This window comes from Heliangelus exortis, chromosome 3 (genome assembly GCF_036169615.1).
Source record: "Heliangelus exortis chromosome 3, bHelExo1.hap1, whole genome shotgun sequence".
NCBI classification, from domain to species: Eukaryota; Metazoa; Chordata; class Aves; order Apodiformes; family Trochilidae; genus Heliangelus; species Heliangelus exortis.
Window position 1 is genome coordinate 42,844,241 of NC_092424.1, and position 25,710 is coordinate 42,869,950.

General features: G+C 40.9%; 1 long non-coding RNA gene across 1 annotated transcript in view; it reads left to right on the forward strand.

Annotated features, from left to right (window-relative positions):
* Positions 1–2,948, forward strand: part of LOC139794580 (uncharacterized) — a 72,952-nt gene extending 70,004 nt beyond the window's left edge. The window contains exon 5 of the long non-coding RNA XR_011725184.1: positions 28–2,948. This is a non-coding gene — a long non-coding RNA (uncharacterized lncRNA). The remainder of the gene's footprint in view (positions 1–27) is intronic.
* The last annotated feature ends 22,762 nt before the right edge of the window (positions 2,949–25,710 follow it).

Here is a 25,710-nt window from a genome sequence, read left to right on the forward strand (position 1 = left end):
ACTTTAGAAGGGCGGTGTGCAAAAGAGGTTACATTTTTGCTGGTATGGAAATACTGAAACTGACTTTTCCTCTTGATGCCATGGTACAAGTATAGAGAGTATTTTGCAGACCTCTCTTCTGTTGAATAAACTAGCATGAACACATTAGGATTTTGAAGACACTTGTGCTTGGCATAAATCTTATGTAAATTCTGTGCGAGAAAGTTAATGCGAAGTTAACTGTATAAATGAGCCAAAGAAAGCCTTTCCTTTATAGTTTGTTCTATTTTTTTTTCCTATTTTTTTTTTTCACTGAAGCGCTGTATTCCAGCATTGATAAAATTTGAAGACTGTACTAATGGACAGCACACATGCTCTAAAATCTATCTACTTTTTGTGAACGCTACCAGGTACCACTAGTTCAGCATGAAAGCTCACTGGGAATGTTTTGGAGACTTAGCATCGCCAAAGTATTTTTTGAAAGCAAGGAAATGATTCAAGGTCCAGAAACTGGATTTTTTAAAAACAAAATATTTACTGCTTGCGCTGAAAAACACTCTGTGACAAAGAGCTGAATGGGAAGAGGGCACTTGGCTCTGGACTGATTTTAGGTGAAGTTTTAGGGCCATTCTAAGCTCTAGGTTCCTGTGTAATGATGCTCCAATATAATGCTCCAGCCTTCCAACAGCCTGGCCTGTAATCGGATGGATTTATGCTCTGCCAAATTTCTGTCACCTTGGGCTTCATTAGCATGACAAAACAGACCCCTTTTGGCTTTGTGTCTCACTGAAAAATAAACCATTGGAGCTGGTTTGCCAGTCATCTCTTCTGGCCAATTGCATGTAGCTGCCTCATATGCTCAGTTTCAGAGGGATTTGGACACGATTTATTTAGGTTCAGTTGGGGTCCAATTTTTTGTTTTATTTTCTTTTCTTTTTTTATTACAGCTCTTAAGTAGGTACCAGAGTGAAGGTTCCTGTTTACAATGGTGAATATTTATTTAAGTGACTACTTCTAAAGGACCCAAGAGCAATGGGTGACTGACTACTCAGCAGAATGATTAGATATTTTATAATTAAGCCCTTAATTGAGAATTCTGAATTTAAAAAAAATAACAATCCTGCAGCTTCCATGTGAAATATAACCTGTGTATTTAAGGAGGCTAGGGGTTGGTTGCATTTACTTTCTTCAGCTATTCTAAGAGCTATTTTATTAGAGGGAGATACAGTAAGTATAATGCTCAATATGGTGGGTTGATCACAGTACTTAAAAATATTTGCAGAAAAAAAGGCCTGAATGAATAAGGCAGATAACTTGGAGGTAACTTTTCTTAAATGAAGAAACTTCCATTTGCCACATTCATTCAATCAGGGAAAAGAAATACTGCCATGTAGCCAGTGCATGTGCACAGCGTGCCTTTTGTCTACAGCACAAATACTCTCTTTTACCTTTGAACTAGCTAGGTAGGGAGGAAAAAAATCATCCTCCCCCCCACAAACAATTTTATGGCTAATAGAAAAGAAAAGTTAATATCACAGTCTGTTTGTGGACGATGTGAATGGAAAGGGATCTGAAATTTGTAAAGGAACTAATTAATTTGAAATTATTCCACATTTTGGCTGTCAACAGTCACTGAACACAAATATATTAAGGTCAGCAAGAATAAGAGAGAAAAGAGTAAGGCAATCAGACTTTTGGAAAGACACCTAGAGGGGGTACAGATCGTGCTGTGATCTGTTCAGCACTGGTGAAAAGTGCACTGTAAACTTTTATTTACTTCTCTGACTCACTGGCTTCTTAAATAAAAGAACTGTAACTATTTAAAAGTTCTGCCTGTGCTGTGCTGTTCCCCTGCTCAAACTGGATGAGATGCTGGTGAGAGTCTGGGATGGAAGGAATTGACATCATATAATGGGACAGAAGTGGGAAACCCTCTGCTGGCAGGGACCCACTGAAATTGGTACAAACCCCTTCTTTGAATGCAAAGTTATAGACAAAGATTTAGAATAGCATAATTGAATAAAACAGAAGGTGCCTTTAATTTTTTTTTCAAGCCACACAGTAATTAATATATGTATTTTTAAAATTTCTTGATAGCTCATCAATGAAAATCCATGGTAACATGACTGAGTTCAGTAGAGTAACACCAGGAGAAAAACGGGTTCAGGCAAGATCAGAGGCTGAGTGTATGCAAAACTGAGGCTCTATGAAGGATTTTTAGAATTGCCCCAGTTTTATGTACCCAAACACCCTCATCCCTTGGCTATAATGAGACTTCTATCTCCTTTGGAATTCTGGGGTGAACTGTCCTTGTACAAAATTTGATCAGGGTCAAGTTTTAGGCAATATTTTGTGGTGCTGTACCCACACCATGACAGACAACTTTTTCATCAGCTAAAGGAAAAAAATTCCTCTTCTTCAGGTCACTACAAGAAGGGAACATGACAGAGCTATAAACACAGCACACAGAGGTGCGAACTATTGTGCATTAAATCCAATCACTGGCCATTTTTAAACTTAAACCAGCTTTTCATTATTAAATTATTGTCTCTGACAATTGCTGTGAAAATTTTTTCAGACAATCATTTTAAAAACATACAGATGATGAATTGTGTAAATCAGTTTTAGAGGCAGGAAAAGCTGGCAACAGAGGGCAAAGGCTGTCTGATCACATTTGCATTTGCCCAAAGAGACCCAGCAAGGCTAACTAAAAATTTTCAGATAACGATTTAAATCTGTGATACTAAAACAAAAACCTGGGTCACCATGCAGCTGAAGTTAGACATCTAAATTATGCAACTGGTTTCAGAGGTGTGCCCGATAAAGTCAGGGAGAGTAGACAAAAGAAAAAAAAAAATCCCACATGATGGTCTCAGGGGTGTAGGGCTAAGTTTAATCACTTAAGTAGTGAGATTTTTAAATCCTGTCTCCAAAGGCGCCTTGGACAAGTTTTGCTGATGGTGAAATCTCTATGTACACGATGTCTGGGTGAAAAAAAATCTTAAATAGCTTTCAGGAATTGCAGTCTAGATGATGGCGTTTTGTTTGCACTTTGAAAACATAAGGATTTCTTCTTGCCAGAGGTTACCATTGGCTAGAAAGAGTTTTTGAGACCCTGTGCTAAAGCAATGTTTAAAACCAGATACTTTTACAAGATGTTGCTGGCAGTTTCCATGGATGTAAGTGGTGAGTCTCTGGAGGCTCATCCAGCACCGGATGTGATAAAGTCATGGCCAGGTCGGTGCAGCCAGAAGGATGATCCTGATAAGGCAAGAAAGGAACGAATGTGAAATGGGAGGATAGTGGTGATTCATTGGTAATCCTGAGAGTTTGCTTACTCATCTTGCCAGAAGAGAAAACAGTAGGAATGGGACAAAATTTTACTCAAAGAAATATTAAAAATTATTCTTTTCCTAAATAAAATGAACTAATTATAGTTAACATAGCGGTTCCAGTTTTCTTACCCAAGAAACAACATTTCTGAAAGATTTTGTTTTTTCCTGAGTATCACTTTGGAGACATGTTCTTAGCTTAGTGACCAAGTAGAAAGTCTCTCTATTCTGGGGAGGGAGGGTAGGGGGGATGTCCTTATGGCTTTCACTCAGGCATCCATGGTGAGGGGGTCTGGTGCTGGGTCTGGAGGCACCAGGAATCCTCAGTGAGCACAGAAGTGGATAAGGCAAAGAGCCACATCACTGCCCAGTGGTCACTCACAACAAACACCATCACTAAGTGAGCTCCCAGGTTGGCCAGTTATGATGGAAAAAGTGGCACTGCCACTGTTTTAAGATGACAGAGCTACAGGAAACCAGTCAGCACATACTTGAGTTACTAGCACAAGCCGTAGATTTAGAATAGCATGAAAATATATGCATTCTGAAGTGCTGTGAATTATACCAAATAATTCTGAATATCTCTTTTGCTATACTAATGAATCAAAGCAGAGCTTACCACATTATCTGCAATCACCATGGAGAAAATGGATTTAGTGTACATAGTTTCCGTAGAAATAGTGCATCCCCAGCACATTAAGTAGTGTCTGATTGCATAATAATAACAATAATAAATAGAGAGATGTCCAACTTGCACACAGGCAATTAAAGGATCAAGTGCAGGAGACTAAAGCACTCCTGACTGGGGAAAAGCCAGCAGGGAGGTGTCTGGCCTACCAGTGTATTCACCTCCATGCCTCTGCCTCCCACCAGCCCTTCTCCACACCATGGAGTGTGGAGATCATCTTCCCTCAATCTTTGCATAGAAATGTGCTTGTAAGGACAGCACAGCCTCCACCGAGTCACAGGCTCCTGGCAGAAATGAAGGGAGCTGTGACCATAGCATGGAGGCACAACTTCCCAGTTTGGGTGAAGCTTCATCACTCTGATGATTCACATCACACCTTACAGCTTTGCTGGGTGGGACCTTTGCTGGCTGGAGGGACCAGACCCAACCTGCACTCTGTGTGCTACAGGTATGCTTGAGAACTCATGGAAAGAAGTAAGCTGGAAGGGTCTACTTATAGGATGGCTGGGCTGTATGTTTATGGCCTGAAATAGGAGAACCCAACCCAAACCACTTTGTTGGTTTTAAATGGTGAGAGGCAAAATATGAATATCATACAATTCTCATGCTGGGGAGTTGCTATGAGAATGTGGGCAAAACCTGGGACAGGACACACTGGCATAAATGCAGTAGAGGAGCAGGTACTCTGGGTCCCTAAAGACAATCATTTACCACCCAAAAGGAACTTCTGGCAATTGGGAACTTCTGGCTGGGAACTAAACATGAAGTAGTCTGCTGAGCTGCTAGAAAAAAAAAGATCAAATAGAGCAAAATGCATCTAAAGACACTGACCACAACAAATAAGGAGGTTCTACAGGGGTTATGCAATGCTGCAGTCGAAGACTGGGGCGTTCCTTGTCCTTCCCACAAAAGCAGGCAGACAACAGGAGAATTTGCTGTTATCCCCATGAGAAAAGGGGAAGGAAACAGGCTGGCATTCACTTAGGGCAAGTGGGGACTACCTTAAAATCAAACCCAATCTGCTTTCAGCTGAAAGGAGTACATTATTAAGTATATTATTTAGTATTCATTATTTATTATTTAGTATTATTTAGGATATGTGTATATTAACTTGCTGTACTAATGCCAGCTGTGACTATCAGCTTCATGGCTTGACCACATGCCACAGAGATAGTCAGGTCTAGGGCCATTTTCTCTCCAAATACTTTCTAAGTTTGGCAGTTTAAAATCAAATTTATGTATCTTTAAGCATCTAACAAAATACGCAGTTCAAAACATTGGGGTTCATCAATGGCCTCATTCATGTGCAGGAAATAAAGCACGTGCTGAAGGACAGGGATGAATCAAGGCCCTGCATCACCAGGCTTCCAGAAACACTGAGCTCCCAGGCACTGCCAGGTAAACAGACGGCTCTTTATTTTGGAAGCCTAAATATAAACCTGGTGCCCAGCATCAGATCATCAGAATTTTATTCTCTTACAAATACCTTTCAAAACACCAGTTGCCACTGTGAAACCAATAGTTGCTTTTATCTTTTATCCAAACTTTATTGAATCTAGAGTAAAAATAAAAAAATCTCTCAGTACCTTTTCCACTAAATAAAACATAATAATCTTGTGACCCTTTTATAAGGAAAAATACAGAGGATGTAGCACCCATGCCCTGGACACACTTACATTTAGCTTGGTTTACTTTCAAAGACCATCATCCAACAAGATCTGCGAACATCAGTATAACTTAAACACACTTTTAAGTGCTGCACTGTAACTTTGGCAAAACTAGGGAAAAACAAATTCTGTTAAAACACCACTTTATTTCTTTCAAATCTGATTTTGTGAAAATCTTGAGTGTAATGCATCACTGAAAAAATATTTCCTTCCTCATGTAGAATATTTTAATATTAAACCAGATATTTTTATATTTCCACAAATTAAATGCACCATGGCTGAAGGCTTGACAGAAGCTTTAATTTGCACATAAAAAGGTAGAACGGTTTCAGTTTTGACAGCACAAGCTTTTGATTTGTTAATAAAGGCAATTCTCTCTCAGTTGTGAACATATTCCCCAAATAAGACAATGCAGTTTATAACAAAAAAAAAAAAACAAAACCAAAACACCCAACCAAAACCAAAACAACAAACAAATAAAACCCCAAAAAACCAAAACAACAAAAAACAACACCCCCCCCTCCCCCCACATCTTCCTAGCATGGAGAACAAACTTTTGATCTGAAGTTATTAAAGAAATTCAAATTTTATAAAAATAAAAGAATGAAGCTCTCACGTTCAACCTTAAGTAGTAACAAAACAAGAATCAGAGGGAGATAGCTGTTCCTGCCATATTCTCCCTGTTGTTATTAATGTAACCTACCTCTAGTATATTTGGATGAACTTCTTTGCTAGAAAGTACCAGAGAAAAGTTAAAGTCATTTTGAAGGCTGGGGATGAGAAAGCTGTGTGTCTGTGAATGGTTTTGGTGAAAATTATCACTGATTTTCTTTGAGATATTCTAATCAAACTGCAATCTAAGAACACTAATATTTCACCTTCTTGTGATGAAACCTAAATGCCACCAAGCTTGTAAACCAAGATACAACTGAGGGAACCCGAGGCCCTGCTTTCAGACTGACCTTCTCAGTGCCCATGTAAACACTGAGTCTGGTGTTACAAAGTGGCTTGAGCAGAGCCAGTTTAAGCATGGAAAAAAACCATAAAAAGTGGATTTCTGATCTCAGACCAAACAAATTATTCAAAACTTTTCTCCATGTGACAGCCAAAAGCTGTAGCGTGCAGGCAAAGCTGAAAATACCTAGGATATGTTTCAGTATATAAAAGGGTAAAGAAGCACTTTTAAAGTGGGCCTGCTGAGTTCTCAGTTTTTACAGGCTCAGCGAGTCCTTTGCCCTGGCATCAAAAGTTAAATTAAGCTTCTCAATGAGATGAGCAAAGGGTCCACACAGTTTGAAGTACAAACCAGCAAAGGTCGAGAGACAGACACAAATCCAGACCACCATGAGATGGGCTCCTGGATATCACTGGTGTGGGTTTGAGCAAAGCAATGAGCAAACTATGGGAAGATGCCTGATGTAAGATCCAACACCTCTCCTGCACATGACTAAAAACCTCTTCCTGGACATCTGCAGCCATTGCATGGAGCTGTTGCCTGTCCATTTATTGTGGAGAAAGTGGTTACTTGTAGATGATTGGCAGCAGCATATCCTACTGTAATGCTAACTAAGCCTGTGACACAGCCTGATATCAATATTTTACTCTACGTACGTGGCATTTTGCAGTGACACTGGATACAGTGCTCAGAGGCTTACTGGTTCACAGTTCTTCCATTTAATAACAAAGCTGTAAATAAACTATTAAGCTTTTGCTGGAGGAAGTCAAGCAGTTCATTACTGAAAGGCATTCCTGGTTTCCAAACAGTGTCCCCTCATGCTTTTCTTTGCTTGCATCTCACCACAGTTGCCTCCTAATGCAGTGTTGGTGAAACAAGGCTGAAGGTATTTTGATCATGTTTTCACACTTCTGATGTACAGTTGCCTTGTCTCCTTCTACTTTCCTTCTGACTACACTCTGCCTCACAAACGCAACCATCTGGCACAACATCTCTTTTTTTTTTTTTTTTTTTTTTTTTTGTATTGACACCTGAGTAGTCAGAGCCCTATTTTCTTTTTCTTTCTCTTTTTTCTTTTTAGACAAAGGCAACTCCAATGCATAAGCTTGTAATAGGCAAGCCACTCCCATTAAAGAAAAGCAGCAGAAGTAAGAGGTCACTGGTATTAATGTTAGGAAATATTTAGGGTGGAATGAGAGGAAAAAAAAGCATCCAGCACTTTCAGAGAGATTACCACATCCCCAGCACTTTTTTTTTTTTTTTTTTTTTTTTTTTTGCTTCACCGTGGTGTCTACTTACAGCCTCAGGAATGGTTATTTTAAAAATTAACCTTCTTCAGGTTTGCACAGTAAAGATGCTGGGCTTGATGGCCCCAGCAGAAAGGCCTATGTGGCACCAGGGACAGCACGTGGGACACAGCAGGATCACACGCCAGAGCAAACCCAGCTTGGTGTGGTAGGAGCAGCATTTAAAGAGCACTCGTTTCATCTCTGGATCCTATTGTTGACAATGAAAATAATTTGTGTCACGGACAGTTTAGTGGTGCAGCCACCTCTGGGAGTGGGAATGAACTTGATAGTTTAATTCTCTGTCTTTATGACAATCGGCTGCAATTCCACCAACTCCAATGGGTTCACGCTGGGAAGGGATTTCCCTTTCACAGGGTTCAGTGCATTGGTCACGTCTGAATACCATTCTTTAAGACCACAACTCACAATGCTATTAATTCAAGCATCAATAAAGCCCCGCTTTTTAAAATTAATTTTTTTTTTTACTGGGAAATTATGTATATGAAATAAAAAAAAACCATTGATGGCAAAGTTGTGGCCCCAGAAATTCAGGAGAGTCCTACCACACATTTCTGTAGGGTCAAAGTTGCATCCCAAGAATTTTTTTCCTCTGGCCTTGTCTCAAAGGACTTCTTTCAGCCTTACTCTCTCTCTAACACTCACCTTTCCCATGGCAGAAATAAATTTGTCCGCTCTAACTTTATCTCCACCTGGCTGCCGTCTCCTCCACACATCTGGATCCTACCCCTGAACTCTATCCCTCTTGAAATAAAAGATGGCTGCCACCCTCTGGACCAACTGACCTGGAAACACTGCACAGAGATGTATGAGCAATGGAGCAACTGTGCCAAAGGAAACTCACAAATCACATACTCTGGGCAGTGGGACAACTGGCAGAAAGACAAAATGAAACGACTGCCTCTCTACCTTTCACAGACTCCCTCAGCCAACACCACTGCAGTCTGCTGCTGAAGCATATCTGCATCAGCTAAACCTGCTATTTCTCTAACAAACCTCGTGCTGCAGCCCTTCAAAGCAGAATTGGGGCAGTCAAGGTTGGGGTGGTGCTGTGAGCCAGGGGAACCTTTTCCTACCAGCTCAACAAATACTCAAGGACAGAGGGGCAGAAGCAGGCATGGGGGATAAAGAGCCAGATTTCAAGTGGCTGCCCTGTATGCACCTACCTTGAGCAGTGTGGCATGTCCAGGTAGGAAAGAATCACTGCTGAGCCTGGAATAAAGACACAAATTCTCAGGTGCAAGAGCTGATGTCCCATCATTCAAATTGTTACAAACCACAGATGTCAACAGTATGATTTTTATCGTCAATATCAATTTAGAAAGTGCCATTGATAATGTGCCAGTTCAGTTCAATAATGTTTGACTCTGCAGACTGAATCTGCACTGAAATCCTTGCTTTTTTTCTCCATTTGACTTTTCCAACAGAGTCTTATCTCTAGGCATGGGCTAGGCAAGTGCACAGGGTGTTTGCCACATTCAGCTCAGTTTCTCTGCTTTGGTGGTGAGCAAAGATTATTTTTGTGATGCTATGAGCCCCGTGCAAGTGGTTAGCTGGGGCAACAGCATTCTTTTTTTAGATGGATTTACATCTCATGGAGGTACCAAGTGGGAGGCAAGAAGTTTGACATAGAAGTGACAATCTGGGCCCCATCAGAACCTGAATACAGACTCAGAACCAAGCTAGGACAATCTGGGCCTGTTTTTGTGAGAAATACCAGTTTTTCAAGATGCAGCCACCTCAAAGATTTCCTTCTTGATTTTCATCCTGAAAAGAGATGGAGCAATTAACAGGGAAAGAGAAAGGGCATGAAAATTACAAGCTGTGTAAAAAGTTTCTTTGGAAATAACAGTTTAACACCACTAAGAAGATAGTTTAAAACGGCTTCAAAGTCTAAAATTAGTTACATTTTAAACTAACAGCATATGCTTTTATTGTCTCTGATCTAAAATATAATCCCAGGAGGCAATGGAAAGTATGCAAATTACGGAAAGCTAATTTGCTCCAACAGCGACACCTCCCATGTAGTTGGGAGGTCTATTAGACCGAGTGTACTCTCCATTATTTGCATATTAATAGCACCTGCTGAAATACTTTGGGATTTACTTTCCCTGCCAGCAGAGGGACAAAACAAACAAACAAAAAATTTATATAAAACTCCTTTTGTACACATTTGATGAACAATAGACTATTTAGACAGTGCTAAGAAAGCCAAATTTAATGAACGGCAGTGGGGTAGGATTGCAGATGCTGTTTGCGATTTTCAGAGAAACTGGACCACAAGTTCACTTCAGAAAAGAATAATAATAAAAAATCCGGAACCAGAAAACCAAACAACAAAAAAGCCCTCTCTGGAAAGCACTGAGTAATTTGAAATCACTCACTTGGCTCAAACCTGAAGAATGGAAAAGTTTAACTAAAGAAATCCAGACACTGCAGCAAGAAAAAAAAAAAAATAAAACACAACGAAAAACCCTACACATCCACAGCCACCGAAAGCAGAACCCCCCAAAGTGGACCTTGATTAAAAATCTACAAAACCCCAGGCTTTGATATTAGCCAGACCTGCACAGCCTAGTCCCATGCACATAAAACAAAAAATAAATTAAAACCAGGTACAGCCTGAGATTTACTTAACAAGCCAAGTTCCAATCTCAGCTTATGACCACTACTTCCCCTCCTGGCCCCCTGACTATAAAAAAAGCCCCTTGTATATTCCTATAGCTCATCTTCTTCAGGGTAAAGGCAAAAGCAGCTTCCTTTCCACAGTAGCACACGGAAAAAGCTCACTTTTCAGTGCAGAGCTGGGCCAGAGCCCGCAGGCTGGAGGTACAACACGTGCCTCTCTCTGCAGAGCAGATTCAGGAAGCTGACCAGGGAGGCTGGGGCATTCCCCTGTACCTCTTTTTCCAAACAGGCAATTGGTATTCCTAAAGAAGCACCAGCCATGTGCTCATGTTCCCTTCAAGAGCTACAAGGGGCCTATATTTCTCCCTGCTTTTTAAATCCACTGCTTTAATTCTGATTATACACCCTTTTTTAAATAGGCACTGAAAGGCCCACTAGAGTTATTTACTGCTGGTGTGTGGAATTTCTGTAGCATTTTAACTACCTTCATATTCCCAAACGAAGAAGGCAATTGACTTTAAGTTAAAATGAGTAAATTGTTCTCCACATATTAAAAAAAAAAAAAGTAGTGAAAGAGCGTTTCATGGAGGACAATGAAGCATGGAAAAGTGATGTTTTGAGCAGCCTGGCTAGTGCTCTGCTGGAAGGGGATTTGAGGGGCTGTTCTGAGCAAGGTCTTCAGCCACTGTCCTGGCCAAGCTCCGTGACCACCTTCCCATGGGGCAGCAGAGCCCCTGGCTCTGTCCCTTTGCATTGTGTGACTCTTGTGTGGGGGGGGTGGAGAGTAGGAGAGATCATTATCTGGCAATATATTACTATTGGCCTCTTCTCTCAGAGCTCTTCTCTCTCTTGGCTCTGCACAGTCAAAGGGGACCTACAAAAAACTTGCTCAGTGTCAATGATAATTACCGAAGGAGGCAATCAAACCTTACAGCAATGAGGACCCCTGAAATGCTACAGACAGGCAACTCCCACCATGGCTGTCAACAAATGCTAATTCTCATTAATGTACATGGAACTCCTAAATGCTGCCACACTGCTAGCTGTTAGTATTAGCTGGTAGCTGATTAATAATAAGTAGTAGAACTAGTTAAAAGTTACAGGATTAGAAGAAGATGCAGATCAGAGGACGGAGCTCTGAGTTTATGATCACTGTTGGTGATAATTTTCAGCATATTTCTGCATAGTCAAGAACCTCTAAGTAGTTGGAGGGTAAAGGGGTTTACCAGAAGGGTTCAGGGTGTTGAGAAGCAAAGCTGTCTCTTTATGTTTGAGATACTACCTCAGCACTGCTCAGGACTAAGTACTGGTGTCATCCAGGTAGATTCAGTGCCCTATAAAAGTGAGTTTGCTCTCTGTTGCTAGCAGATGAGGGCAAGATCCATCTCCTCTAACTTTTCTATGTCAGGCAAATCAGGTACCTGCTCTGGGCTGGAATGGGTGCAGCACTTCAGGGATGACAAGAGCAGGCACAGCACCTGGGAAGGGGAAGTCTCCACCAGCACAGAGAAATCCCAGCCCAAGCAAGCCCCCCAAACTTGCTCACCCAAAGTGTCTGCCCCAGCACAGCCTTTCCTGCCAGCACGTTGAGCTTCTGAGAGGTGAAGGCATGAAGGAGTGTTTAGAGGAACTTTTCCTCTTCCAGTAGGAACACATCCTGCCCTGGGATACAGCCTGGAAGGGAGATCCACACTGTTACCACCTTGCCATGTACACGGCTAAAACCTTCCTGTGCTGTCACATGGTGCAGCCCCAGACTTTGTAAAACATGAACAAAACCATGAACTCCTCCCAACGTGAGGAGCTGTGTGTTTGTAATGACAGCAATAAAAATAATTTAAAAACCCACCCTGAAAAGCAAAACCCAGGCTATTACCTATTATAACAAATTGAATTGGATGTTTCTTACCTGAAACTTCATGAGCAATTAGCAAACAAAATTATACACAAATGCATGTATGCCCTATTATCCTTGTAGCAATTTCAGCAGCCACGACACTACAAGCTTGCAGTTTGCTATCTAGCAGCTCGAGCAGCCTTCAAGCCACAGCTTTTACTTCTTTTTTTTTTTTTTAACATGAAGTTCATGGCAGCCAGTGTTTTACCACCTGCACATTGGGGGAGAGAAAAAGCAAGAGGGAGAGGATCAATATATACAGTATGTTTACATTCAGCAAGAGAATGTTGCAGAGTGGGGAGCTGTGATGTGTGTGTTTGCATTGTCTGTGAGAGGATCCTTAGCAGTGCTGCAGCTGGAAAAATAATGGGAGATCAGGGAACTGTCTTTAGTGACAAACTTTCATCTGGTAAGTTACAATTATATCACAGGAAATGATACCTTAGACATCAACTAATTCATGAATCCCAGTAAAGGCAGATTGTGGAGTCTTCATCAGGGCTGCAGAACCTGATCTATAAAAATTTGGGCCTCAGCAGGAGGTTGTGTGCAAGTGTGATTTGCATTTCAATTCTTAGTCCACCACAACCTTTAAATCTTCCTGCAGCACTATCACAATGGAAATTTTGTGTTCTCAGTGTGCTCAAAATACGTATTAAAAAAGAAAAAATCCTGGGACAATGGAAGTCAGTTGTTAATGGGAAAGAACGTGGCATTTATACTCAAAAATCACAAAAATAAACCATTGCATCAGAGCCTTTCATCATTTTATGGGGGATCGAGTCCCCTGACACCATCTTTTGGGACTTCATGTGGTGCTCGTCACTATTATTCCAGTTGCACAAATACCACAGCCCTTTCAGTTTTTGTCTGCCCAGAGCTCAGAACATATTACATTATTTAGTTTTTGTAAGAAGCTTTTCTGTATGAAGAATTTGTAACAAATAAAAGCCATTTCCCTGAAAACAAAACAAAACAAACAAACAAAAAAACCCCAGCAAACATCAAAAAAGCCAAACCAAACCAAAACCAAGAAAACCCAAACAAAAAAATGCAAAAAAACCCACAACAAGTTTGTGAGTGATGGTTAAGGGAATTTGGGGCAGCCCCCTCTCTACAGGAGATGGCAGCAGCTCTGCCATCCCTCCCACTGACTGATGGCACAAGGCCAACTGATCCTACATAGAGCAGCCACCAGCTATGGCAACAGTGGCATGACAGTCACATATTTCCAAGAAAAACCTTTATGGGTCAGACTATGAACACTATATCCATATTGGAGATGAGTTATTCATGGTAACAGGAGGGTTTCCCTGTGTTGCCACTGAATCAGGAAGATGATTTTACAGAGAGAGGTAAAAGAAATCTTCTCCAGGCTCCTTTGGCCAAGGAAATGTTCCACACCAAATACTCACAGCCTCAGCACAGCCAGGTAAGTCTTCATGCCCTTCCTCTCTGTTTGTGGGGCCACCTGAGTCAAACTCATTGAAGAGGAAGCCAGTGTGCAGAGCTGTCTGCAGGTCATAGGAGATGATTATTAATGGTCTGGCAGAGCTTGGATGCTTCTCCTTGCTGCACATGGAGCCAGGTTTTGTCTTGAGGAACAACATACGACCATGAATTTTGCATTCATTTTGGCAATTTGATATGAGTTTTCCTGTATGTAGAATTTTATTGCCAGATATGGCTAAACTCAGCAACCCTTTCCAGGGCCATGTCCTCCAGCTGATTGAATGTCCAGGCTTCAAGTCTCAAAGCCCAAGTAGAGGGTGCAGGAGTTTGTCCACCAGCAATAGGAGAACATCAAACATGCCAAATGTTCATCCATGTTTCTGTCTTTGCTCTTACTGGAGTTGACAGAAGCATCATATGGACTTCAGCAGACAGAGGCTTATTGAAGGACATTTTTTTTACCCATCTCATAAAGCCACTTTCATTCCCTCACTTAATTTGCCACGTTGGGAGCCAGTGATTTGTTTTATTGAATAGTGATCCATGCTGGCATTTGCAAGATTGTAGCACTGTCACCTTGAACTTTCTTTCAGGCTATTCCCTCGTGACAAATGAAAAGCAAATCTCCACCCTGAAGGTTACAATAGCTCTTCTAGAAATGCACTCAGTGAAATGTGTTGTTCCATAAGGAAGAGGCCAAACTTTGGAGGAGTTACTCCCATATTTGAGTACCTAACTTCAGAGTAATTTACAGGGGGTTAATCTAAAGTGTAACATGACACTGACTGTCTCTGAGGTTTCTGACCTGGGACATTGCAAGCAATTGCTTTTCAAAATGTTTGCTTCCAGTCCACTGAGCCCCTGAGAGCCCAAAAGCCAAATAATACTTCAGACTGAAGACAGGTCCTGAACTTCCTGATGAAAATAAATTTAAAAATCCTCATACAAACGCAGGCTAAATAATTTTTCCCTCTTTAAGGACACTTCCCCGCTAAGAGCACAGAGAGCAGTCAGAAGTATGGATCTTACCAGCTGCTCTGCAGCCTAACATCTCTGGCATTCAAAACATAAAACTTCTGTGTTTGTACTACGTTTCCCTAACAGCTTACATTGAGGCCAAACAGACAGCATTCTGCAAAGGTCTTCTAGAATAAGCTTATTTAAAAGAGCAAGGTCAATGCCCAACATATGTCACATTCTGTGAGGAGAAATCAAAGAGTTAGAAGCAAATGGAATATGTCAGAACTTTTGTGGTTTTCCATGCCAGGCTCTTTTACCAAGTTCACATTTTTGCTACCAAACCCAGTAACAATACCATCATGTGGACTTCAGCTTTGGAAAAGTATCTAAAAAGACCCCAGTGTCTGTACCTTGGCTGCTTAGCTCAATACTTAAAAATAACACATAGATAAATATGGTTATCTGGACATGCTATTTGTTGTCTCTATAAATATTTTTCTTTCAATGGGACACATGCTGATTTCATACTTTAGCCCTAGGCTTTATTAAAATCAGATTGAAAGCATTAGTAATGTAGCTAATTCCATTTATAATATACTCATCAAGAGGAAAGAGAACATTAATATATATAAATGGTATTTAAGAATTAAAAAAATAATAATTCTGCTCCATTTTGATCTTGAAAATGCAAAAAAATGCATTTTTTTTTTAAATAAAAAAGGAAAACGTTTTCCTCTTTTCAGATAAAAGTAACTCTGGTCCTTTAAACCATGCCTCGCGGAATGATATTTGTGATTTCAATTAAAACATGCTATTGTCACTTTAGCCTCCCTCTTTGGTATTTTAAATTGATCCTAATGGCTTTGCCTGAAGTGATTTGCGTCCCATAGTGAATCCCTGTCCCTTACAGCACCTCCCACTATTGCCCTCCCAAATAATCACTGCCAGATAATCACTTCTTCCCCCTTCTCCCAACATTACATAGCTTGCTTCCCCTCTGACTCTGGACGGTGGTACAGCCTGAAAAGTATTTGCTCTTTAATTTCTTTAACATATGGCCTGTTGCTCTGGCACTCAACAGTCAGGGATTTAAAAAAAGCATAAAAGCTGCATGAAAAAGGTCAAACTGATGGCTCTACAGGTAAGCTTGTACCTCTTCATGACCTGTTTTCCAGTCTGCAAACTCAAGACTGAGGGAAGGAGAAGTGAGAGAGAAATAGTGGGTTGTGATTAACCATCTCTCTGACCCCTAAACTCACAGTTTAGGGCTTGGTGGGTGCTGAAGCAGCTCAGTCCGCTTGTTGCCTTCTAACAGAGCCCTGTGAGATGGAGAGCGTTGTCAGTGAACAACTTTAGGAATGAAAAATCTCCACTGGAAGCTTTCCACCAAAAATGTGCCATCAGCAGAGGCCCTGACAGGCTTTGGTTCAAACCAAACACCAGAGCTGGCCCCTGTCCCCTGTGCCATGCTTCTGTGCTGCAATCCCTTGCTCATCCTGGTCCCACAAAGGATGCACAGGGAACCACGACCCTTCTCCTTCAGAGAGGAGGATACTTTCCCCTTTGCCTTTCATGGCTCTCATTATTAATTGAAGAATAATGTAGTTTGCATAATTGTCCTCTGCCATACATAATGCAAACCTTTCTCTTTGAATTGGCGTATAAAACTAAATACAGTCTTCTGTGACTCCATCTATCAAGGCCAGTGTGATGTGAACTAAAAACCAAACTAATAATATTAAGAAGTGTCTCTTTGAACATTTATGAGATCTACCAGCAGGTGACTCCATTCTAAAATATCTGTATTTTCATAAACCAAAACGCTATCTTTGAGCGTCATCATAATGACCCTCTCCAGAAGATTTAGCACTCTGAAAAAGATAGTGTTAAATAAATAACTTACTTGAGATATGAACTATTTCTTTTTGAATAGCACATGAAATTGTATTAGAGATTCAGAGACTTCCAGGACAGCCTGATCTGTCCCTGTCTAATCAGACCCAGTTAATTGAAATCAAACTGCAAACCTCTGTTTTAAAAACTCAAGATCAACAAAAAATCAGCAGTATGTAGCTATCACAGAGGCATTTAACATGGAAAGCCTACAGACATGGAGTCTCACAGAGTCAAATGGGTATGATTAAACATTTGGAGTAATTTATTAATATTTTATGTATTCAAATATATACAGAGCAGATACGACCAGTTAGAGGGATGCTCTTCACTGGGAACCTTATTATATTTACATCCAAGAACAGGAGATCTAACTCAGGTGTCAAAGGGTGTTTCCTCAAAATAGAAAAAATTTTAACAAATAATAGGGTTATTTGGGAGGGTTTGTAATACAGAACTGCACTAAACCATGCAATAATCTACACAGATAACCAAAGTGTTTACATGATACTGTGAACAGCAGAATCTCACAAATGCAGGACTGCAAATGCAAAATAAGTAACCATTCAAGAATTATTTCAGAGATTTACTGAGCCATTATTTCTGGGGAATGTGCACTCAGATCTGACCAGTTTAATCCACATCATACCAGGAAGACAGAGGGTCAGGAGGCTGAATGTGGATTTGGGCACTTGGCACAGCTGTTTTCCTTAGGTGCAATACACTTGTCACTAGTGGTGGCACTTTACATTTGCTGTATGGCAGCATATGTACTTGCCACATTTGGGACCCATTATATCTCTTTACCCTCCAGCCACATCCCTTCCCCTCTCATTAGCTGCATGTCCATATATGCTTCCATACTTTTTCACTACACAGCAGTGCCAGTTCTTTGCCCCCTCTGTCGATTCAACATACTGCCTGTTCTCATTACAAGCTTCCCAAATTACCACCATCTGTAGATGGGGACAGATTTTTTATAAATATAACCTAATTTTTATATATATGTGCATATATATATATATGTACGCACACATATATACATAGATATATATACATATATATGCACACACTGACAGACATGTCCTATAGGAAATCATATCTATTCCATCACTAAAATACCTATTTGGAAATAGTTTTGCTGCCAGGGAGAGCTAACATAGACAAAGAAAAGTTGAAGAATAGCCAAGGAAATCTTTGCAAGCATAGTGTAAACCGAAATTAGAAGCTAAGGTGAAAAAAAAAATGGAGGGGATGGACTATATGCTCACATTTCAGCCTCTGCAATTAAAAACATAGTTACTGCAATAACACAGACCAATTAGTATATGTTGATATATTGGCTGGCAGATAAAACACTATCTGACTGTATGTCCCAAAGAGGTAGTTAAATGTTTTCTCTTGCTTTGTACACGCAGTTGCAGACAGGGCTGACTGTGGGACTCATTTTTGCTTGGTGTTGGGTCATTGCATATGACAACAACAGTTAAGAAGAAATTTGGTTGATGTCTCATTTTGAGGGGCTGTACTGCTAGTCTCCTAGTTCCAAATACACAATGTTTCCTACCTCTGGTTCAGAGGAAAAAGTCTTCAGTCTGGAGAGATGAGTTTGCCCAGCCAAGAGATCAGCTGCCTGAGTCCAGCAGAAGCTCTCTCTTGGGCTCCCTGGAGGTGTGGGTGTGCACCTAAGAAAGGAACACTGAGCTTCAGATAGAAGAGCTTTGTACTCTTTTAAAGAACATTAAAAATGTAGCAGGCTCTGATTCACATTTTTTTAACTGTAACTATGTCCTTGATGACTGGTATTCAGGTAAGGTCAGATCCCTTTCTCACTCCCCTCCAAACCACAGCAATCAAGGTTTAGGAGCTTCATGCCTGGATGCACAAATGTGAGCCAGTCTGGTGGAGAAGCCTCCTGGGAATCCATATTCAGCTTTTTCTTTCCACAAATACAAGCAAGTTTTAAATCAAAATTTACACTCACAATAAACCTCCAAACTTTAAATAACTGCAGTTAAAAAAAAAAACAAAACAACACAACACAACAAAACTCCACCCAACAACTACCCAGCTTTGGTCTGCTCTGATTTCCTTAGATTTCTCTTTAATTATTTTCTAATAACCTCATCCCAAGAAAGAAATCACAAAAACCCATTAAAGTTATTTTTATACAATGGTGAGGATACTGAATTCCCTTTCTGATGTAGCTCCTAGTCTAGGTAAGTGACACAGACAAACCTTGATCTTCATGGCCTGTATGCCAGGACTGTGGTTTTTAAACACTACTCAAAGGCAGCAGTAAGGAAAATGATGATACAGCCATGGCCTATGTGGGCTGTCATCTCTGGAGCACTGTTTCTCTCGGCAGCTTCTCTCAGAGGCTCTATCCCTCACCTGACAATTGCCTCATTCAGCACCAGGTCAATCCAGCAAAAATCCCTCGCTTGCTTTCAGGCTCCCTGAGCCTCGGTGATGAAGTGCAAATCGCTCTGGTTTTCTCTGCAGCCCCCATTACATTAATGAAGAGCATTACACATAAAAATTGCTGCTGACAACTAAACCCTTTTGTTAGTTATGATGCTTTTGGACATGTCTGCCTATTCTCCCACCTTCCCTTGCAGACACATACGGGGAGAAAGTTTAGAGAGAAGGCCAAAAAATCAGGGAAATCTTGGTCTTTGAGCTGAGCATTTGTGAATCAGCATGAGAAATATGATTGTTCACTTTTGGATGTACATTTTGGAGGCAGCTGACTGGAAAGAGAGCATAAGCGGATTGACAAGAGACAGGTTTGTCATTGGTACCTGTTGCTACAGAGGAAGAGACTGCTTTCCCCTCTGATACAAGTGACATGAAGGAAAATTTGTAGCTAGGGCAGGAGAGGTGAGAGACTGGCTGGTTTAATGTTAATAGTTACAACATGCACATACATTTCATGACATCTCACTGCCCTTACCAAGGTGAGTAATGTCAGGTAGGTAGAAGGCCCCTGTATGCACTGAAATGTCCATAGCTTACAGCAATGCTCCCACAGTACAGTCCAGGGGCCTGAGAAGCTTTTGGAGGCAATATGTGATGGCCTTTTCAACTATGACAATCCTTTGCAGACCAGCTGATCCTCAGCATTACAGTGGTGGTATGGTAGCTGCTGTCTCTGCAGGTCCCACTCGAGTGGGAATTAGGGGAGAACGCTCAGCTCTCCTCTCTATGCTTTGCAGGTGTCCATCTTCTGAACATAAAGGTTCCACATTATAGGAGAATTTTGTTCAGTGGCCTCCCAGCCCTGCCATCAAGTCGCCTTTCAAGGACAAAACTTTGGAATCTCCTTGCTGAGGAGCCTGGTATGAAAGCTACAACCTGTAATATGGGTTGAGGTTTTATCATTCATCAAGATCAGAAGGGAAAAAACACTTGTAGGAGGTGAATGGCCAACTCAACTGCTTAGAGAAAGAAGTTGAGTCAGGCTGCCAATATTGGCTCTTACACAGATAATAAACTACACCGGCCTTTCTCCTGACATCACACTTCAATCAAAAACTTTCTTGCAAAATGTCACTTTCAAAGTTGCAGCTTTAAAAAAAAAAAAAAAAAAAAAAAAAGTCTTTATAAAAAATTCATGGCCACAATGATCTGATAATGCAGCTTTCTGATACCAGCAGATGTTTTGTCTAACATGTTCCCTGAAGCTGTACTCTGTGCCTTCATATCTTTCATTTCCAGTTGCTATCTGCTGACTGTGGGATGTCATGTACGTACCCTATAGCGATGCGCAGCAATTCGCATCTAACACCGCCGTGCGTAATGAGCTTCACAAGATGCTTGTCGCAATAACTCCGCACTTCCCCAACCATATGGAACACAACACTCCAAAGCCCACAGACACTTTTTTTTATTACAGTTCAGATCCTTAAAACATAATCTGTGTGATGTCTAGTGAATGTACGTGAAGAGCTGCTGAAAACAAAGTTAACACTTGTTCACATCATCTGTTACAAATGTCCAATTTGGGACAATAAATTTCCTCGGAACCTGTTCTTTTGCTGACTCGTTGCTTTATCTTTTTTCTCTTTCTCTCACGTCGTTTTTTTTATGAACTATGCATATGTATTAAATGGGATTTGTTGTCCCTAGATACCAATTTGCATAAAGTGCAAGCCATCATTGGTTGGAGAGAAGCAAATTACTTCTCCGGCAAGATCACACTTCTTTTTTTTTTTTCTTTTTCTTTTTTTTTTTTTTTTTAATTTTAACAAACCACAGGCAGAGGCTGTTAACAGCACTTAGCCAGATATGCAAAGTATCACTTTTCTCAAAAGCAGCTTGATCAATGAGCAAAAAAAGGAAAAAAAAAAAAAAAAAAGGAAAAAGAAAAAGGGTGGGGGGAAAGGGGCGGGGGGAGGATATTATTCAGTTAAGTACAACGCAGAAATAACCCAGGACTAAAGCAGCTAGCCCAGCCAGTCACCTGTAACCCAAGCTGCTGTATTCCCAGTAAAATACAGTTCAAGTATAGCTTAGCACTCAGGACACAAAGCAAAACAGCTTGACTGAGGAGAGGCTCTCAGAATCACCTTTTCCAACTGTCCTCAGCATGTTTCCAAAACTCTCAAGTGTGCCTGTTACTTTCACACCTTGCTCAGCTCCCTTGTGGAAGCCTTGGCTCCTCAGTCATGTCCCCACACATTTACTCACATTGGGCACCTGCAGAAGGACTGTGTATATACTGGCTGGAAATATCTTTATAAGTGCAGGGAGGCTCTCCCCTCCCCTAATTTTACAAACTCCCTGGGGCCAGCGGTGTTTCTCAGGATGACAGCTGCCATCTTGGCAGGCTTGGGAGAATTACAGCCTCCTTTTTTTCCTTACACACCTGTGACATACTGGCAAGAGCCTGGGCTATAACAACAGGACAGATTCCAGGTTCAGAGCTAACTCTGAACCTGCCCTCTGCTTTTTGGGGAGAGAGACAGAGGAGGGAAAAATCACAGAGAGGGGATTTAACAAATACTTCAAGAAACAGATTATCTAAGCAAACCTGTGATGCCGAGGATGATGTAAAAACTCACCAGACCACTACTAAAAGGATTTGCAAGCCATGAGCCCGGTTCAGTTAAAAAGTGTGGGATATTAAATTCACTAGCAGGAACAAATTAGCAAGGATGCTGAGCTGCAAAGTTTCCAACTATGTTTGAACTTCTCAAGAATTCAGTGACAGGACATTGCTTCGGGTATTGGGGAGAAGGGGTCCTCTCTAAACTTAATCTTCCATTCTGTTGAGCTCTGTAAAAACGACTGCACGACCTGGCTCTCACTAAACGTTTACTCAGAATTTAATCCTAAATCCATCAATATCATGGGCTTGGACTATTTTACCTCTGAATTGAATGGACAGATGATACTCTTCCAGGAATGGTTACTGAGATCATAAGGAGGATTAGTTATTGGTTGCAGACACAGGACAATTAATCTGGGAAACAGTGATGAGTAGATGATGAGGTGCCTTTCAGGGAGTTATGGGTGCCAGAAAGAACAACCTAGGATCCAGGATATGTAAATTCTCAAGAGACAGTCTCTGTCTTTCCTTGTTACCTTTAGCATCCGCCCAAAGATACACAAATATCCACAGATTTTATGTTGTGTGGTGATTTCAAGGTGGAAAAAAGAGTTTATGCCTGCAGAAATATTGGCAACTTCTTGCAGCTTTTGCAAAAAGGAAAAAATCCCACAATTCACACATCTCTATTATCAAAGTATGCTGCTGTGTTTCCATATTTATATTTCTCATATTTAAACAGAAAAAATATATAATTTAAAATAGGATCCTCAATCCCAAATGACCACAAAAGCACAAACAAATCACACAGACTGTAAGAAAAATTCACAAGAGGGAATTAAGTGCCTGCTTTGAAAATGGGGATTTTTTGAGATGGAGAGAAGCACACAGACCTTGACTCTCTGTACTGGTTGCCTTAAAAGGCAGGAAGGATCAACAACTTTCTCCCTGAGGTTTCTGTTACTTGAAAAACCTGGCATGCTCAGCAGTGTTTAGGTGCCTCTGTACAGGTGCATCTGCAGCCCAGTTCTTCCGGAGACAGATGCAGCCAAAGAAATATATTGCTAAAGCTTTGCCCAGTGCAGCATATGAGACCCAACTGTACAGTAGGTGCTAGATAACAGGCAATCATGCCCTCCTACTGCAGCAAATTCTACATAAACCCAGGCCTTTGAAAGAGAAGTAGTAAAAAAAAAAATGTGTTTTTCTCATTCCTTATCTGTACCTGCTCAATTTTACCTAAGGCTGGTTATTAGCTCAGCTGGTGATGTCACTTACTTCACTGGAACCTGTTATCATGAAAGATTTCTCACAGGATTTTCTATTTTGCTAGCTTTGTGCTTTGTGCAATGTTGTATTTCATTCCACTAGATAAAGGGTTAAGTAATTCATGTTTTACCAATATAGACTAAGTTATACTCCCTGTGGGTTGCTGGCTTCCTATTGGCTAGAACGATGACCTTGGAAACAGACAAAAATGATGCATTGTTGCAATAAATATTATAGCTTGCACCTGTTTCTAATTAAGTCTGTCAAACAGTTTCAGAGATACTGAAAAGAGAAATGTGTTGGCTTCTAATTGGGTGTTCTTTGCTGTTTGATCTGGATTATTCAGCCCCCCGCATGACCTCACCTTCTTGGTTCTTGTTTTTCTTTTTCTTTTTCTTTTTGGATTTGTAGAAAGAGCTAGATTGAAAGAAGGCTTCTGAAGGAGGAGCATCTCTGCTTAAAATCATTTGTAATGAAAAAACCTGAAAACTGAAGGATTTACACCAAGGCTCAAAGTAGTCTATGGCAGGGTACCTCAGAAATACCCAACATGGCTTATTGCTTCTATATGTCCTCTGTGGTCTTCTTTTTCTTCACCTCCTCCTCCTTCTTGTTCTTGTTCTCTCTTTTTTAATCTTCAGAGTTTAAAACAATTTCTAGCTATTAGCAATCAGGATCAAGCTGACTGGGAAGCTGGAGGATTTTGCAACTGGACTTCAACACAGGGGGGCAGGTCATGGTTTGCAGTTCAGCATCATGCTCTTCAGTCACTATATTGATTCTCAAGTTCATCTCCCACTGAAAGTGTGTTTAGGTGAAATGAGTGTTCTGTTTCTTGCACATCTACCTACCCAAGCTGTGCACAGTTTGCATAGATTTTACACCTGCTCAGTCATCTAGCTCTATGGGAAAATGCAAACTTGTGTGGCAGATATTGACAAATTTTTCCTTACCATAAGAAGAAATAAGGAATTACTCTTATCTCCATTTCCTAAATGGGGACAGAAAGCCACAGCTCAGCCAACACGTCTGGCTGTCAATGACAAAAGCAGTCTAGTCCCTTAAGTCCCTGTGAGGCTTCTTTTCTCATGCTGGGATAAACATTTGTGCATCTGTAGTTTGGAACTGATTGAAGAACTTATCCATCTGAAAACTAATCCAGGGAGAAAAAAAAAAGTTTTTATTTCAGCTACATCAAGTTGTTGATTATGGTTTGCACACAGGCTGGTAGGACAGGACTGTCCTAAGCTGTAAGACTGACTGTAGCTCAGACAGAGGGAGTGCAAGGCAATATTTTTGGACAGAATTGCAGAAGAAACTTACAGCAACTTTAAGAAGACCACCTCTCCAAAATCCACAGATGAATTTCTGTATTATTAATGTCACCAACCTCGCAATCTAGCAAAAATATGCCAGTTTTGCACCAGTCCTCTGAGCCACCCGAAGTTTCTCAAGTGTAGATAATGTATCTCAGGAGTATCATGTTTGGAGGAATTAAATGACCTCTCACAGTCAAAAATTAATTATTTTGGGTTGGAGGGTGTAGGGGAATCATTTTAGTAGTCTTACTACTGAAGGTAGGATCAAAGAGGTTAAAAATAAGCCTAGACACAAAGAAGATCTGGTAAGGGAAGAGACCAGCTTAACCTGCACAGTTTGATGAAGCTCAGTATCATGGCAAGCCCCCATGGCAAGCATGATGAAGCCCTGTACCAGTATCATGGCAAGAATTTTGTTCAGGAGAAGCAGAACTAGGGAGACATTTCACAGGGTTAGCACATCTTCCTCTGCCTGATATACTCTCTCTTTTCCACTTTTCCCTTGATGGCAGGTAATAAAATGCCTGCTGATACCCCCCATGACTGGAGGTACCCAGAGTGGTTCAGTCCACCGTGAGTGCTGTGCCAATCATTTAACAATTCCCACAGCTGCCTTTGTGAGAAGCCTCTCTCTTAAGCCTCTGGTTTAAGAATTTAGAGTAATCATGTAAAAATGATACCCCTGTGCTCTATGATCCGCTGAATCTCACTAATGCCGGATCCCAGAAGAGGGCTTATTAATGAAAAGATGCAATGCCTCTCTCTCTGCTCATGTTTCACATGAATATCTCTCATGGATTCAGCAGTAAACCTTATTGCTGATAAAGTAAGTATAATGAACCTCCGTGCTCCACAAGAACGAAACCTCGGACTGATGAAGTAGTCACCTGCTCTACTTTGCAGCACAATGACAGACTGGAGAGGTACAAGGAGAGCCCTCAGCTACTGTGGGAATAGTGGTGTCCTATCACAACCTCCTAAATCCTGGGTGCGATTTGCTAGCAATGCCTTTGGCTGTGTGAAAAGATCAAGAGCTTGGAAGGGAGCAGTTTGTAATTAGCTGGGAGAAATGAAATGATACTTTATTGTAAATCACTGAGTCAACAGAAAAAGGAGGTTTTTAAAGGGACAGCAACACCTTGAGGCTACTCTGTGTCCTTTCAGCACTGCACTGTAGTCAAAACCCCAGTCGATTCTTGCCAGTTGGATAGCTTTTCAGAAAGGACGAGCATCAAGTGTTCTGCAAACAACAGGATCCTGCTGTTTCCAGCCCCGACATCTAACCAATTTTCAAGAAGGCACTGAAAACAC